At 40.8% G+C, this 16,133-nt stretch overlaps 1 protein-coding gene across 3 annotated transcripts in view; it reads left to right on the top strand.

Moving 5' to 3' along the window:
* The first annotated feature begins 1,399 nt into the window (after positions 1-1,399).
* The window catches only part of znf469 (zinc finger protein 469), a 143,157-nt gene continuing 128,423 nt past the window's right edge, over positions 1,400-16,133 (top strand). For all 3 annotated transcript variants that reach the window (XM_011607148.2, XM_029841166.1, XM_029841167.1), the window contains exon 1: positions 1,400-2,530. The gene's annotated coding sequence lies outside the window, so the exon portion shown is untranslated. The remainder of the gene's footprint in view (positions 2,531-16,133) is intronic.

The raw sequence follows: 16,133 nt of genomic DNA, 5'->3' as shown, positions 1-16,133 counted from the left end.
ACACTGTTAGGCAATTTGGAGTAGTTTCCCATGCTCTGTCTGATGTAATAGTGTATTTTGGAGTGAAGCAAAGAACCAGGCGACAAAATGAACTTGCTAAAATAACATCCACAGTCTTGGCTGCTTCCTCTTTGGTCTCGGGGCCCATTTCTTCTTTAACGTTTTCACACTCAACGTCTATCTCCCAGATTCTTTGTTCTCCATCATTAAAGCCTGTTTATTCCTGTAAAGTGTGGAGTAAGCTTAGGGTGCCGTGGGGGGTCTGTCTTCTAATCTTGACCAAACTGTTCTCAGATGCTGGCTTCACCGCCTTCACCCCCCAGTGAACCCTCACATTAAATCTTGGATTTGATGGGAAGCAAACTTACTCTGACCCTGTAACAGCCTTTTTCTCTTCACTTTTACAACCCTGGGCTTTTTCCAGGGAGTCAGGAATAGTTACCATAGTGATGGCCTTTTTCAAGTTCTTCTGAAGATAACCCGCTGAAAAACACTGGAATGAATGATAGATGGAGCAGCAAGCTTGTTTGGGCAGGAGTGGAGTGATGTCCAGGGTACAGGCAGGGTATCTTTCCTCCTCTCAACAGCTCCCTTCTCTCCTGTGGTGGCAGCGACTCGCCTGGCATTTGCCCTAACACGCAAGTACCAACCTCTGATCTTCGCCTGGCTTTAACTTAGGCCAAGTTTCCATCCCTGCTCATATTTTTACAAGGCTGGAGGAGTTATCTCGGGATGCGTAAAGATTAGCGAACATACTTGTTGAAGCACAAATGTCCAAACACCATGCGAGATCATAAATCACCAATTGTTAATCTTGGGGAAACAAAGCTGCTCTCCACCAGGATTAATCTGTTTTGCACCAATAGATGACTTACACCACAAAAAATATGACTTTCATTTATTTTGTTCAAAGTTTATGACCAAGAAACACAGACTTTAGCTTAAGAAACATCTCCATTTTGTTTCTCTCTTTGCATGTGAGCTAAAAAATATTTGGCATTCCTAATGAATACAGCAGAACTCATCAGATTCAGTGTCAATTTGCATCTCCAATAACAGATGACATGCTGTTATAAAGGTATTTATTCAGCCCTAATTGTGAAATTATTTTCTATTCTATTGCTAACTTTTTATCCCCATTCCTATGAGCAGGATGTATTTATCTACACAGTAAATTTCAATGGGGCAATTTAAACTGGTATTTGTTTGCACAGACCAAAAGTCTGAATGTATTCCGCCACCTAAAAAAAAGCATTCAGCAACAGCCCATGGCATGTTACAAAGCACCCACGTAGCCTTAGAAGCGCCCAGTTCATTTGTTGCAGTCTCACTGTTAGAGCTTTATGCGGGACCATCAACATTCCCCAGAATCACACTTGACAGAGCATCTGTGGGACAGCGTAGGACCCCTTGAGGCCTCATTGTAAATCCGATTATATCAACGGTTGGGTTTGAAGGCCTGATTCACCCAATGAGGTTATACCACAGAGTTCATAGGTACGGTAGTTAGTGATGTTGTGGAACACATCTTCCATCCTGGGGAGGCCACTAAAACCAGTGTCCAGGGTTTTGCCTGCAGAATACTGCACTATAGAGAGATGATTGTTATACCACCTCCTCTGTTTAGGTTAAAATGATGTGACCAAGTGGTATTATGTGAGAGGTACACATCAGACAGCAAGAATTTAAAGTTGAACACCCCAGTTCTGTCATAAAACAAATGAATAGTCTTTATGGTGCCCAAGAAGGTTGTTAATCATGTTTTCTCCACTGTCAGGACAGAGCTCTCAACAGTTAGGCTTTGTTGGACCTCCGCAGAGGGTAGTTTATTATTGTTGGTTGAACACAGGTCACTGTTGTGCCATCACACAAATGCACAAACCCATGCATGCAAACACAAATGTAGATTCAAATTGTGATTAATGTGTTCATTTCAAATATGAACGGCAGTAATTAAAAATGAGACATTCATCCTAAAACAGTACAAAAACAGTATGATTTAATGATATAAGAGCTATATTATTTGATACTCTAAGAACAGCATTTTACTATGTTCCTATAACTTACTCAAGTACACTTTTACTGTCATGTATTTTGCAACTTTTGAATATACATACATATGCACAGCATAAAATGTTTCTACTTTAAGATTAACCTGAATTTTGGAAATCTGTCTGCAATTTCAGATTCATTTTTTTTAGATTACTTATGGAAAAATATATTGGAGAAACAATAATCTTGCCACAATATTGGGGCTGTAATTGCTAACATTTTGCAACCCTTTATACCTATAATCAGTTACGAACGGTTTAGTAAAGTAGGGGAAGACACGCTAATCGGATTTCGGTGAATCGGTTCTTAAGTGGCGCGGGTGGACTCGCGCGGACAGGAGGGAGGATCTCGTGCGCTTGAGGGAGAAGATGTGGGAGAGGAGGGGGACGAAATCATTCACCACGGCTACAAAACGCTTCCGCCTCAAACACTTCCTTGAAATTTGCACAAGTTTCCCGAGTGGCGCAAAGCGACGACGGTAAGTTGAGTATTTTCTCGCAGTTTTAATGGGAAACGCATTACGTCGTTTGCCTGCAATTAGGACGTGATGACGTGGGCGCGGGCTGGGGGGGTTGGGGTGTCGAATTGCCTGGCTGCTACTCCGTTTACCATGTTTTTTTTTAAGGTCTTAACGCTTAAGCGATTCCCCTCTGTCCAAATTATTTTGTACACCAGCAGCAAACAAACGCAGTATTTTATTTGACGAGAAGAGTTTATGCCCGGAGACATGAACTTGCAGGTAAACGCAGGTGCAGCTAATGATGTTTCTTGGGGCCGCGTTCCATGTAGACTAGAAGCTCCTTAGTAAGGTAGGACACGGGAGCAGCACTTTACCCGACTCTTCCTGGGAGAACCTATGGTAATTGTGGATCATTCGCAAACACCTGTGTTTGTTTCCTTCCAGCTTGCTTCTTCTTATAAAGGGATCCAAATTAATTTATGTGTGAGACAAAATACTTAGGAAATGTTGCTTGATTGGTCCTCACAATAAATCCTGCTTACATAAAACTGAGATGTGTCAGGCCAGGACTGGGATGGAGAGAAAGTTTAATGGCAGGCTCTGACTTTATTTATTGGTGCCAATAACCCTCTCGACAAAGTGAGGAAATAAACAGGCTACAAAACTTTAAACTAAAGATCACTCCCGAGGAAGGAAAGATCTAAGATTAAACTCGAAACAAAAAACTCCCCCAGACCAGAAGAGAAACAAAGCCATTAGCAAAAATTAAACAAAATAAAATGCATTCCTTCAAAATGGAGGCTCTACAAAATTCAAAGGAACTCTGTCACTGCCAAAGGAGGGACACAAAAACAGCCATGAAAATTGAAGATAACTGATTTGCATACTAAATTACAAAAGTTACACAGAACATGCTCTCAATGCAGTATAAAAGGAACCTGACAACACCAGTATGAACAGACTGTGGCATGAAACAAGGACTTGGAGAAAGAAAGACTTTAATGCACGACAGGATGAAACAGCACAAGGGAAGACCAAATGGCAACCCTTTGGTTTTCACCCATGGGTTTGTGAAAGGCCAGATAAAATACATTCAAGTTACTCGAACAACCCCCTTTGTAACTATAGCCGGGGTACATTTCCCACAATATGGTATACGGAAAGGTGCTGCTCTGCATTTATTTTTGTCCCTTACAAATCATGAGCAACAAAGATTTTGGGTTGAGAAATACATTGGTTACTTGCTTTAGAAGAGTTTTAATGATTGTGAGTAACCAATGTCCTTCTTTTCTACACCTTTCGCAAATAATGAAACCAGAACACAATATTTCCACTTGGGCTTGTGATATAGAGGTGAATTTCTGCAAGGGGTGCATCTCACTGTAGGGTGTATTCTATGGCATCCCACCATGAGTCAAAAAGAGCCGTAGATCCGGTCCGAAATCACTGATGAATGTCTTTTTGTCACGCCCAGTAACTGTTGTCAGGCAAGTCAAACAATTGGAAACCCCTCAGATTTAAGGATTAATATTTAATTAATTTCCAAAATAATTTCAGGTGGATCACCACATCTTTTAGGATCATAAAATTTATCTGTTGAGACCATTGTGAATTGTGAGTTTTTTCTTTTGAATGAATATTTAATGATTGAAAATGAAAGGGAGTAGATTGGATCCAGGGCTTTTTTGAACCTGCTCCCAGCAGCAATCAGGAAGGACAATCAGGCAGGTCACGCATGAGAGAAGTGCAAGAGTCCTGATGATTCACTAAAAACATTAAAACAGAACTTAAACGACTAGCATTAATGAAAATGGTGGGGTTCTTCAGAGGATATCCTCTTAATATCGGACTCCTGTGTCAGGACGAACCATACAGCTGATAAAACAGTGTCAGGGCAGCTTATCAAACTACAGATGGACAAATTAATCCTCATTCCAGGAACTACTTCAGCACAACTGGGACTAATAATACTCCATGACCTTCACATGCATTCAGAAAGGTGACCACTGGCCTCCTCTGCAGTCTACTCTACTTCAATCTACGCTATTTTGTCATTTGCACCTTTTAGTAGATTTATTTACACTTCCCTGGTAATTACACCTGAGGGAGGCAGGACACCATTTTCTCTGTGCTCTTTGGGTGATGCAGCTGTTTCTGACCCTGACTAATGTGTGAGAGGCAGGAGTGCACCCTGGATGGGCTTTCATTCCTTTATAGATATCTGTACCTCCTGCGCTGATGCTCCAAATCTATTTCATGTTTGAAATCTCAGCGTTCTGGATGGATAGCCGCTTCAACTGAGTTGCAACTCATTTGATGTGATTCATTTGAAGATCTTATCAGTGCTTGCTGTGAAGTTTGCGGTGGATCGCCATAAATCATGTAACTCGGAGTGCTAGCATGTTTCATAAACCACACCATCGTAAATAACTGCTGAATAACTGATATTTGCAGGAGCGCATATATACCAGGGGCATCCCTATGGTGTCCAAATAACTGCCTGTTACATATTTGTCAGTTTTGATAACTACCAGAAAAGAGATGATAGTAAATTATTTAGCTTTTTTATTTACAGGAAAGACCGACCTGAATATTCGCGTTGCAGGTGAAGCGTGGGACGTGCTCAGGTTTGCAAATGCCATGGAGCTCTCTCATAATGAAAGGAAGCATAAGCACAAGTGCTCTCTGGTACTCTGTGTTTGATTTACTTCCTCTTATCTGGTTATGGTCATAAATATTATTTTGCCAGATGTGGTATGCAGCACAGCACTTTCTCCAGAGATATTAAAGGTTTGATATCCAAGTCTTTTTCTACAATCCAACTGTAGAGCCAGCTAAGGGAACTGGACTTGGAGACCATTTCAGGTCATATCCGTGTGTGTGTGTGTGTATGTGTGTGTGCGTGTGTGTGTGTGTGTGTGTGTGTGTGTGTGTGTGTGTGTGTGTAGCGAGGGAGGGAGGGAGTGAGAGGCTTCTGGCTGATTGAATGAGAGTGAGATACAGAATTTTGCCTGAAATTTCATGGGGTTTGGGAATGAATAGGAGGATCTCCAGACGGAGAGATGGATTAAGATTTTCGGGTGGTTGGGATATTTTACGAGGAAATTTTGGAGCGATGGCAGACAGCTGAAGATATACAACATAAATTTTATTTTTCAGCTGTGCTTAATACATGTCTCCACCATGAAGCCTCTGAAGAAGGGAATTTTTATGCTTTAACAGGTGGTAAATGAAACACAAATTCTGCCATGTAGACAGTGATTGTGGATAATCAAACAAATATGAATAGTTTAGCCTAAATTCCAGCTCAGTGTCACTTGGAGAAAGACTCATACAGGCTATATTGCAGCCTTAGCGTCCTTTGCTGTGTTCAGAGTTCGATTATTCATTGCTAATGTTAATTTACATGTCTGTCAATGTACATTACCTGTCACAAAGTAGATTTTTTTCTAGACTCCACGCTCACTGCATTTACAGTCCACAGGTTTGTTGTTCTTTAAAGGTAAAGATGCATTTTAGAACCTTTGGAGCAGGAACCATGTCATTATTTCCATGTCAACTGACCCACTGGATGGTGGTAATAGGATGTTTTTGGACTATATTGTTATATGACGAGTGCATGCTGGTCATTATGCAAGTAGAGGAAAGGGAGGGGGGTGTCACCCTAGCCCAGCTGTGACAGTGATCTTTGTAATCACTCCTGAACAGCATTTTCATTTCTCAGATCCACTCGGCCCTCTCTTCTTGACTTGAACTGAACCCTGGAAAATGAGGTCAGGGCTGTTTCCAGCTGTGTCTCAACTTGGCAATAGTTTAGTGCAATTAAACAGAGATGGACGAAGTCAGACAACACTGAGAGGATCCACTGTCAGCAGTAATCTGCTGTGTGACAGTGGCCCTTAGAGGGCTGAATGAGAAAACATATTACTATTGGGAAATAGATTAGATCAGTATTACTCTCGTCTTATAAAGTCCAGAGATAACATGGTAGCCAACACTTTTTCTACACCCGACTTTTAAAGACAATATATCCAATAAGGTTTATGGAGAAGTGTGTTTGATGACAAGATTTATTCTCAGGGTCAACTTTTGGGTGTAGCAGTCAGATTACAATTGTCTTTTAGTTGAGTTGGGGTTAAGTGGCCAGGGATGAGAGAAAGTGTGTGTGTGTTGTAAATAAATTCCTCTACCCACCAATCATGTGATTAACAAGAGTTAAACCAGATGTTGAAGAATTGTCCCTAAAATGAGTCAGTCTCTCTCTCTCTCTCTCTCTCTCTCTCTCTCTCTCTCTCTCTCTTTATCGCTCTCTCTCTCTCTCTCTTTATCGCTCTCTCATACACACACATTTACATTTTATAATTAATTGTGGATTTATCATATTGAGGCATCCCCACCCACAGAGGTTTTTATTCTATCAAACAGATAGTTTATGAATTACTATCTCCATATCTCGTACTTGTCATTCTTTCTCCTGCCTTTTTCCTTCCGCATTCAACACCCATGAAAACCACAGCCAATGATAAACTGTTCTCTTTGTTTCAAAATGATAACCCCCTTTAAAAAAAACTGGTTTCATTGGCACTTAAAATCAACTTATGTCAACATTTGTAGTTGAATCAAGTATGTTAACATGCAGGTATGCACGTATGTGGGGAGCTTATATCGGCAGACTTGGGTCAAACTAAAATTCCCATCCAAAAAATAACATTGCCTGGGGAGGCTTTTCCCCTACAGTTGTGTGATAATAGATGTGTTACTCATCTCACACAGATTCCTGCTGTCATTGCTAGCAAACAGTACAAACATTTGTGAGAAGACGTGTTTGTGTGCGTGCAAAAAGAATACGAGCCAGCTGCATAGAAATGGTACACTGCATTTCATTAGACTTGATCTCCTTTTCTTTGATATTTTATTTGTTTTGGAGTCAGTACATGGAGCTTATCTGCTAAATAGCTGACAGATTTCACAGATTTGTTTGGTTTCCACCAGCTTTCACTGATGAAAAATATTTCCCTTCAATCTTGCCTCATTGGTGATTTGATTTTCAGTTTAACTACCAGCAAATTACCGGCAAGATCAGGATTGATGAGAGCCTCTTTCTCCAGTTGAAATCAAATGACATGTGAAACATTGTCTTAACTAGAGCTTGGTAGAAAAGAGGATGTTGTTGTTGGTGAAACTGCTCCAAACAACATCTGGGTGTTGCGTTAATTATACTGTGTGTGAATAGTGGAAGGAGAAGACTTTGCTCAATCAGGGTTCAAGTAGTTCGAGCCTGAGGATGCAACACTGAGCGCTGCAGTGAACAGTAGTAAGGTCATTGATCAAGGTCATCAGTGACCAGGGACTGCACAAAGTCACTGCTTCTGCTGTGTGAAGATATTTAGATTAGGCATAAGATCCTGGTTATTACTAACACGTATCGGTATTTATTTTGTTTATCATTTCATCTCTTCATGTTGTGATTGCTCCCATATGTCAGGCTTGACCAGGACTCTCTCTCTCTCTCTCTCTGCAGTGTGTGTCCCTCTAAGGGACTCACACACTCACAGGGAAACCCTCCTGATCTTTGTCAGCAATCAAGTCTTCTCTGAGGACTTATTAGGAGTGGGTGGGCATTTTGTCACTGTGATGGATGTATGGGGAAATTTAGGTTGTTGTAGGGCAGATTGTGGACAGTGTGTTTGGACACACACATCCTCAGGCATGCTTCGTAGTGGTGAAAGGTATTTCGATGGCTACAGCAGATGCTTACAGCCTGATCACCACATGTATTCTGTATATCAAGATCTATTGCCTAAGCATGGGATGTAAAGGGAGCATGTGTGTTTTCAGTGTTTGCTGTGTGTTATTTGTGTTTAGCCTCTGGAGATGATCCAGTATTTAGGGTGTGTTTGATGGCAGTACGCTGTTTGATTCAGTGCAGCAGGGCCCAACCCAGAAACAGGAAATGTTGAAACACAGATGGGTGAGTTCTGGCCCATGTGTGAATACACAACCATATTTATGTTTGATTATTTGTTCTGTCTAAGTCCTTGTATGAAGCTTGAGGTGTTACTGGCGGAGGAGATACGATGAAAACAAATTGTTGAAAATGTGGAAGTATTGTCGTTTACTACACATGGACATCATCTGGAACCCGTATTAGCAACATTTTAGGAGAGGATCTTGGAGAATGTTACATGTACATGACAGCACACCTTAGGGTTACATGAAAAAACTAAAATACATGTGGGGAAAAAACAGAATGATTGTGTTCATGTGATTAAAACAGAACTTTAAAAACGCATGTAAAGATGTTCCAGATGTCAGGTCAGTGGGTCTGACATGATGTGACTCTTGGCTATTGTTGTGGTCTGTGGCCTCATAGACCAGAAATGGTCTTAAACTAACAAACTAAAAGAGGTCAAATCGCTTCTTAGAAGGCAAAATGATTTAAACAATAAATAATTTATACTCCAATGTGTTTTATAGGGGAATATAGTGCAATTAAATATCATAGATGTGCATGTAAACCTAGAGAACTTTGAATATTTTGGATGTTGAATAATGTAAATTAATTAACTACTTTAATAATCCACCATCACATGCAATATAAAGAACAATATTAATCTCTGTATTGTTAATTTTAGGTATTTATTGCAAATTTGATGTGGATAAAATAAACATATCTACAACAGCCAACCTCTGCACTCAAACTATTGATACTGACATTTAACATGATGCCATAATGTTGGAATTTGATTAGCAGCCCTAATAGAACAGCACAGAGGATGTTCCACTTATTGAAGATCTCAGCATTTGTGCAGCTCAGATGAAGGAATAAAATTAAAGACATTAATTCGTGTTGGGAAAACCCCACTAAATAAGAGTACATTTGCTTTCAGAACATAATTATACATTGCAGGTGTTACACAGCTTTCGCAACTCTTCTTGTGTTGGCATGGTGCTACAGACCTGCAGGACTTGCTTATGTTCAGCCAGTGTTTGTGGCAAATCGGACCTGTTTTCTCCCATCCCCATGTTTGGACAGCAAGTTTCATTGTTTTGCACATGGACCATTAAAAAGGAGGCCCGTGGGCTTATGAAAATAAAAGCTTTCCACTGCTGCACACTGAGCACAGCCAATCCACTGTGATTTAAGCCATGTGTGTAAAACCGTGTCAGAAACAGTCTGTCCAAAAAAGTGTTTTTCCCGCAGTGCTCGAAGTTGTCCATCATGCTGAATCTGTGGCTGAGTGCATGTTTTGTGGAGATGGATCTCATTTTCCAGCATGGTTATTAGGATGAATTCAGTGGTCATAAACAAACAACGATTGTCTGTGTCTAAACGCAGAGGTGTTGTTGTCACTCGGCTGAAAAATCGTTCCTTGTTGTGTCTCTAAAAAAAGTGCTGCAGCATTGAAGCATTCATCTGTGACCTGTTCCCTTCTTGCAGGGTCTAGCAGACTCTTAAATCCCTCTCTCTCTCTCTCTCTCTCGCACGTGCTTCCTCTGGATCTGAAATACCTGTGAATAAAGTTGGGGGAAAATCCTTTTTGTTCCCTGGCAGTCAGCATTGATCCAGTACTGTTGACAAGGGAGAGGCTCAAGGTGCAGCTACTACATCCATCAGCACTTGGTGCCACCAAACTTTAAACACTCCACCTTTAGGGGTCTCATTCTGGAAACACCGATGCTTAGAATCCTGTTAGGACTTTGAGCATGATGGTTTCCTGTTAGCATCCATATTCCTGAACATTCACAGTCAAAGCATAAATCTACTGGGACATGAAGCACACCTCGTATATCAGAAAACGAAGCATACAGACATTCATATTTCAAACTTTGTCTTTTGTAGGTCTCACTGGATGATACTGAAGTAGGAATATGTTTTATGACCCAAACACAAAGCAGTTTAACAGGATGGGTCTTCAAATACTAAACACAGTTGTCCCAGTATCAAAAGTCAAATCACTTTGTCTGTAAGTGGAGATGCAAATTTGGAAAATGGAAAAGTCATTTTAAAAAAAATTGAAAGCTAAGACGTGTGTTTGATTAATCGGAATTTTTGCTTCTTTTTATGGTTCCATCATCAAACTTAGCCAGAGGTTGATCAGGGTTTGTCAATGTCCCGCTGGGCGATGTCAATTGGAAACATGAGGGGGTGCCTCGACGTTGTGTAATGCATTGTAATTCACTGTCAGCACTTCTATCAATCTACCGCTCATGGCTGAAGGCGATGAAAATGAAAACATTTCTATGTTCCCCAATCCAAATTTAATTTACAAAAACTCTGCAAGCACTCACAGGTCAATTCTTTAATTCTCAAAATGGCTGCCCTGTAGAATATTTGCTTCTACAGGATGCTGACTGATGCGAGTGTTTACTGCTGCTCACATGTATACGCTGAGTTCAGTATTTTCACAATACCATGATGCGTATCTATGAATACAGGGAGCATCCATAACCCTCTTTAGAAACACCTCTGGTTGATATTATAGGAGCAGATTCAACAGCAACAGTGAGAATCATCATCATTTTATTTGCTTCATTTGGCATCACCTTTCCAAATCAGTGTTTTGCTTCATTATCAGTTTGTGGTGCAGACAGAAGTTTCATATCTGCTGCTTTGCAGCATCTGGCATGTCCAAACATGAGAGAATTTGTTTGCGATTGAGCAGTGATTTCAGCTCCGTCTTGCTGTTTTCCTACTGCTACAATGACAGAACTTGGCCGCTGAATTCTCAGCGTTCTGATTTATTTGTACAGTTTTGTATGGTGATGCTCTTTATCTTCCCAGAGATATTCAGAGTTTTTATGAAACTCTTGAAGCGTGTCCAAGGCTCACTTTAAGCTGAAGCCCTCCTGCTGTTACACACGTTTCCAATAGATGAGAACAAGGCTGCGGGAAATCACAAAAAGAGGATTTGCTCCATTGAGCATCATACAGTATGTGAACCCTTTTATATCACCCAGATCAAAAGAAACAGATTTTAGGAATTCTCAGTATTTGATCTTATCAAATAGTTCAACTCTGTGTATACAAAAGAGTCACTTTAATATAGCACTGATACTCAACAACGTTATACAAAATACTGTGTATAAACAGACATCCGACAGTTCCTTATTCAATTTCCCCACGGGGATGAATAAAGTTCATCTTAATCTTATTTGGTCTTGATCAGCATTACTGCACAGACCAAGACATTCTTCAGACAGGTGCTTATAAATCAACCGCTGATTGACTCAGATCAGATTAAATCTCTTGTCCACGCAGGGAATACTCATCCAGCTCACATTATAAATGAAAATCAAGTGTTGTGTCCTCTCCATCCTCTATAAATACAGATGTCGCTTAGAAAGAGGTGTGGGGTCCCTGCCTGTTGTTATTGGTTGGGGGGGGGGGGGGGTGATGTTGACTTACATGAACATGAAGTTATCACTTTTTGCCTTTGACATCTTTGTCTAATTTGCCACAATTGTGTACATCTTGTGCATTGTACAAAAATGACACTATCCCTTCCAGAGCAGGAGTTGTGTTACTGAAACAACACTGAAAATGGCGTCTCATGATACTGTCCTTACATCTGATGTGTCAAGATGTGTCTGAACAAAAATATATTAGGTAAAAGTTCAGTGGAAATGCGTATAACATGGTTGTTGTCAATATTTGACGTTTAGTTTACTTTGAAGTTTAAATCATCATTTAAAAAAATAGTAAAAGCCTAAAGTGTCACAAAACATTGAAAGAATTTAGAATGAGTTATAATGTGACAAGATGATTAAGAACCACCATAATAAATCTGGGAGACTAGCTCTTTTTATTTCTTGACAGGAAAACTGTCAATGCTTGACCACTGTTGGCTCAACACAAATCACTGTCAGTTTGGTCTTGCTCTGAATTTACTTCTGGAATTTTCTGGATCTTCTTCCAGTGGGCACTTTCACTACCTGTCAGCAGAGCAGCACTGTTCTGTCCAAGTCCATGTTCGTAGTAACCGATGCAGAGTAATGCTGAGTTCTATCTGTGATTCCACATCTCCCCACTGAGGGGCAGTAGTTTAATGACGATAGCAGGAATGAGGATGATGCTGCGCTTTCAGGTGGCCTCATCTCAGCTGTTGTGAAAACTAATAAGATATTATTGCCAAATTTCCCCTATTTGTAAAGTATTTGGAAACAATTATCAATGTGTCCAAATGATCCCTGGCTGAGTGCACTTTTATGATTAGCCCCTCAACTGTTTCTACGCTAATCAATCTCAAGCTCAAAATTGCTACCAGGTAGAATCATTGACAGATTCTTTCCCCTGTAATGCCTCCTGCAGATTGCAGGTAAATACATAATTAACTGAACTAAAGTGGAGGAAATCCAGAGAATCTGAGCACCAGGTTTCAGAGTAAAGCATCTTGTTGTAAAAGATTCTTGCACGTCATTTTGTATTCAGGGTAATTGGCACTAGAATAAAAGTTAGGTATTGTCCAATGACTTTAAAACAGTGTGAAAGTCTATCCAAGGTGTCGAAGTGCAACCTTTGTCTAAATGCAGCCTTTTTTTTTGGTTTGGTTTTGGATTTCTATTAAAAGATTGCAAGTGTTACCGGGTTAATGAATGCTCTGCTAAACCAGAGGCAGAGCTGCAGAAGTGTTTGCCCTTTAAAAGGCTGCTGTATTGTAATGTCTCTCTCTCCCTATTTCTCTCTCTCTTTTAATGGACCATCACCCCAGTGATCGCGGTGATGTTTGCACTGTCACAAACACTGGAGCAGATCCTGGCCGGGGACCCACATCCACCCACTGATTACCTGTGTGTGTATGTGTGTGTATATGTGTTGTGGGCATGGCAAAAAGGTTTGTTAAAACCAGTGTGAGCACGCATGTCTCGCCCAGACTGTCTGATGTGTGGTTGCTTTCCTGTAGGGCTCGTGTAACTGGTAACTTAACTCATATACGAGTGCACCAGTACAATGTTACACACCTTTAATGAATCAGGGATGAAATCCTCCAGAACCAACTGTACATGTTCAACTCTGTCTTTTTGTTTAATTTATTATTCAACTGTTGTTTGCAGGGAAATTAGCTCATTGCTGCTTATCATGGGCATGGTTAAACATACCGTTGTCTTTGTTATTTCAGCCAAGTTGAACTTCTGTTAGTGCAAGCTGATAAACCATCGCCCTGTGTCTGTGCGCGCGTGTCTATGTGTTTGTGTGTTTGAGTGTAATATAAGTACAATACGCAATAAATCGATGTGGATTCAGGGAGCTCATATACTCTTCGGTGCAGCAATCCATCACGCTAAATCCCTTCTCTCAGATTCTTCATGGTAGGTACTGACCACGGCCTTGCCTTTGAGCCGCTGGGATGGAATGGCATGTGGGAGGATTTGGGCCCTTTTCAGAACAGCTTGCAGCTCTAGTTTTAAATAGTTTGCATTGTTTATGTGGAAAATACATCTCAGAGTACCAATTTGATGTGGATGCATGGTTAACGTACCGATTCTGTTCTCCCACAGCAGGAGACAGGTGGTGGGAGAGGTTTTATCAGTGTTCAGAGGATTAATATTTGTCTGGGCTCTCTGGTCCACTTCCTTCCTTTCTTCCATTGATGTGACGGGGCTACGACTGTATGTAGGACACCCACTAGGTCACAATAACAGCAACCACACTGCTGAGTTGTGTAGAAGGTTATTCCCACTGAATCTGAAAAAAGTCTCAACCCTATATTTAGCTTCAGAATTCAAGGGCTCTCATTTTAATTTTTTAAACCTTTTTGCACCAGATGCTCCAAGTTGAGGTTTTATTTACTTTTAATAGGATGTAAAATAGGTCTAGAAAACCCTTTTCAAACTTTTGCATAAACAAAATTCCTTTGGTCAGACAGCATATTCATTTCTGTGATGATGATATTCCTTCTGCTGCAGAGCAAAAATACTCTGTGGTAATTAATATGATAATATGTGCGGTGGCATCATTTTTTCCAGGCATCACTGCAAGCCATGTTAAATTGAGGTTTTTAGTGAGGTTTCAGCTGGAAACACTGAGGGAAGACATAGTACAGTCTCTGTCAGTGCTTGGCAAATTAAGGGGGGGTGGAGGTGTGATATTTGGTTTTGGGAGAGGTGGGTGTTTTAGTCAAAGCAAGATCTATTCTTGTTTTTCTGGATATCTGCGTGAAAAATTAACTCAATTTGCTGGTAAAGAACCAAGCCAAACCTTCCTGGCACAGTTTATCCATTAACCTTGGCGAAAAGCACATCATAAGCGCGACATGAATCACTTAAGCTTCACAAATCAAGCGTGTTCATATTTTTCCGCACTTTTTTCTGCTGTGTTTTTTCAAATTGTTTTTTTTCTTGACACCCCGATCGTTACACGTTGTTTGTGTGCGAGGACATGATTTACGGGGTGAAATGATAGTGGTGCCTTCATTTGTGGTTAAGGCGCTTGCAATATACTACTCAAATGCCCACGGCTGCCAGTCACCCCAGTCCGTCTAGACGGGGTAAACACCAGCTTTTATAGACCTGCTGACTGACAATCACTCATGGTTGGATTCAGGAGGTATAAGAAGTCGGTTCAGTTAAACTGATTGACAGTTGGTTGCATTCTTTATGTGCATGTGATGAGAAGTGGCTTCATCTCAATGGTGCTTGTGCAGTGTTCCAGCAGTATGGAAGATCAGTGCTCTGTCTGCTTGAATGGACAACCACGGCACGGAAATGTTGGACGGTTCAGACTACGGGTCAAACACACCTCCCCCACTGCCACATCTGCAGTGATAACTGCTCTGCCCAGAGAAACTACTGTGTCTTCCCTCTACCGACATGAAAAGGTGAAGGCAGGGAGGCTGGATTGCCAAGCAGCTCGTGGGGAAATGCAGTAAAATAAAGGGGTCAAGACATCTTTTAATATATGCCGTAAATGTGATTTGCCAGTGGCATGCAAAGAGCATGTCCGGGGGAACCCTCAGCTGCTGCAGTTTTACTGTGAGATCAGATGATTTAGCTAAGACTGTGAGCTCAGCTTGATTGCAAAGCCTGTCTGAACTAAGCTAAATTACTTCGTTTTTCTCTGCCGAACTTCTGAGCCCTTTCCCACAGCCAACAATAGCATCCATAATACAGCTTATGAATCATCCTGGTTTAAAGGCAGATAACAAAGACCCTTGGACCTTCCCAGGAAAGCGAGTGTTGGTTTTGATTTGCTCCAAAATAAATCCCTAAATCCCACTTCCTCTCTGTTGTATCTGGTGTGGTTGCTTTGTAAATTTGTACTTATTTACTTGTGTGCTTTTCTTTTGCTTTGGGCATAGATCACTAATGCCATTGAAACCACAGCAGATCCCTGATTCCATTAATATTGCAGGGACAAACAAGATTGTGTCATATAGCCACCAAATTGCATTTCATGTATCTATAGTGGTTTCTGTCACCCTAGCAATGTGTAGATCACACTCCATTTCCCATTTCAATCTTTTGTTTGACCATACAGGCTCAATATCTGATCTGAGATGTTGCTTAACATTTAGTCCTAGCGGATGATTAAAAAAATGCTGCGTGTGCTACAAAAATCCTGTCACACGCAGCTGGACTGTGCGTACATTCCTGCAGCAGAGCGGTAACAGGTTGCTGCTCA

Source organism: Takifugu rubripes, chromosome 9, assembly GCF_901000725.2.
Source record: "Takifugu rubripes chromosome 9, fTakRub1.2, whole genome shotgun sequence".
Classification (NCBI taxonomy): Eukaryota; Metazoa; Chordata; class Actinopteri; order Tetraodontiformes; family Tetraodontidae; genus Takifugu; species Takifugu rubripes.
This window is presented reverse-complemented; position numbering and strand designations above follow the sequence as displayed.